The 2231-nt window shown below is 42.4% G+C and overlaps 1 non-coding gene across 1 annotated transcript; it reads right to left on the minus strand.

The window, feature by feature from the left end:
- Window positions 1-1675: 1675 nt before the first annotated feature.
- On the minus strand, window positions 1676-1783 carry LOC119470977. The gene has a single exon (XR_005199961.1). It is a non-coding gene; the product is annotated as a small nucleolar RNA U13 (small nucleolar RNA).
- Window positions 1784-2231: the final 448 nt, after the last annotated feature.

Below are 2231 nucleotides of genomic sequence, written 5' to 3' on the forward strand. Positions count from 1 at the left end.
AGCATTCCTAGAAAATGAAAAGGTTTGCCTGTAACTGCCACCAAGCAGGGACAGAAGCTACCACGTATGGAGGGCTCTTGTCAGTGTCCTGAGCACTGCATTCGTGGCATGTCACTTTCTCAACTGTATCACAACAGGAGAATGGGATCAGCAGATCCAGTCTAACTCATTTTGACAGGCTCTTCAGGGTTTGGGTGGAAAATAGCCTTTGCGTTGCTGAGGTTACAGAAGCAAGTATTAATCATACTTCAGAGCTATGCATCTGTTTTGACCAGCAGGACTACTCCCTGTTGCAGTGTGTGTGTGTGTGTGTGTGTGTGTGTGTATAACATTTTCTCTTTCTCTCAACTTTCTTCCTGGAATATTGCTGATACTTTCTGATCTGAGTTTCAGTCTGACTACTGGCTCTGTTTCCCTTTTGCATGGGCACAAGGCTGAGGTTTTCTTCAACTGACAATTCTTTATCAGTAGATGGAATTTTAGAAATGGACTGGGAGATAGGCTATCCCTGCTGCACTTTTAGTTTCAGATAATCTTATCTGCATCCAGCCCCTGGCATTTGCTGCTTCCTAGAAACATAAAATTTGTAAACTTGCTGGCATATATATATGTATTTGTCTTAAATAAAATCCTTTTCCTCTATGATAATCAGCTCCTGGGAAATGGCAACTATGACTACATCCACCTTTGATGTAGCAGCTGTAGAAGAAAGAATGATGTGGCCTGTTTGGCTTGCTAATTTTTTCCTCCTCACATAGGTCTATGGGAGCATTTAAGGAACCCACATGGATTTGAAAAGGACTTTACAGAAATAGAGTAGAAATCAAAGAGGAGTTGAAAACAGGTCTTTAGCTTGAGATGGCTTCTTGAGCCATCTGAGTCAGAGCAGGAGGAGTTCGGCAGGAAGCCCTGGCAGACCTGCCCTGAGAAATATTCTCTGACGAAGTGACAGTGGGAGTGCTACCTCTCATCCTCAGGCACGTAACAGAAAGCAGAGATTTCACAAGGGGAGGGTGTCTTCATGTTTGGACCCCTGGCTTGTTGACTTTTGTCATGCCCCTTTGGCCAATCACACACTCTCGCTCTGAGGCAGCACTAATCTCACCCTGGGCCTGGCAGGTGTCGAGGGAGGTGGTGCGGCAGTGTGTTACCAGCTTCGGCTTTGCATTTAAGCTCAGAGGAGCTGACAGGGCCACAGACACAAGTGAAAGCTCATTCTCCACCCCATGGCGGGGCAGAACCCCACTGATGGGCGCTCTTTTGAGCATGAGAGTGTATTGTGAACTCAGAGTTCCACTCTTGCAGGGGTTGCTTGGTTGAACCATTTGCACTCAGGGTTTGAGGACCCTGCTTCTCTGACATTTCCCAGGTGTGGTTTGTGGTTGGATGCCCCCTAGCTTTAGATCATTATTTTCTGGACACTGTTTCTGAGTCTTTTAATTTCAAAGGACATCAAGATTGGGCTGTGTGACCTTTTCTTCTAAGCTGTCTCACTTTATACCCCTGGCTGTTTTTTTTCTTCTTCTGCACCACTGCCTCCCTACCCATCTGCTAATTTGGGTTTCTCTGTTACCTCCTTATGCATGGCACTATTTCCTTCAGCAGAAATAAATAAATAATGCACAATTTCCAATTATAAATAATACATGCTCATACTAAGATAAATTTTTTTTCACTTCAGACAGATAATTTGCCAACGTCGAGTCATAACAAGATTTGAGGGAGACACTTCTCACACATTAGCGGAAAACCCAATCATCACACTCTTGAACTACAAAAGGATGGAGACAGAATTTTTTTGAAACATGTAAAAGTAGGAAGAAAAATTTTTAAAATCCATTCTAATATAAAAAAAGACCCTCTCCTTCCTGAATCTTTTTATTAAGTGTTGACTAGATGATAACATTTCATTTATAAAAATCAGCATGTCAAATGCCTATAGCCAAGGGCAGCATTGTAACCAAGGGAAACAGTGTGGTGCAATGGAAAGAGTGTAGACTGACCTAGATCTGAAACCCAGCACAGCCACTTCCTGGCTATGACTTTGGGCAAGTAATTTATCCTCTATTGCCTCAATAAGTAAAGTAGGAATAGAAAATATGTTTCTTGGGAGTATTAAATGTTAGACTAAAAGCTATGCAAGGTCAGCCTTTTATAGGGAAGATGTTCAACAAATATTTGTGCAATGGTAATATAATTTAGAAGTTAGGAAAATGGGCTGTGAGGGAAAT

The sequence above is a fragment of the Cebus imitator genome, unplaced genomic scaffold, assembly GCF_001604975.1.
Source record: "Cebus imitator isolate Cc_AM_T3 unplaced genomic scaffold, Cebus_imitator-1.0 Scaffold45, whole genome shotgun sequence".
Lineage (NCBI taxonomy): Eukaryota > Metazoa > Chordata > Mammalia > Primates > Cebidae > Cebus > Cebus imitator.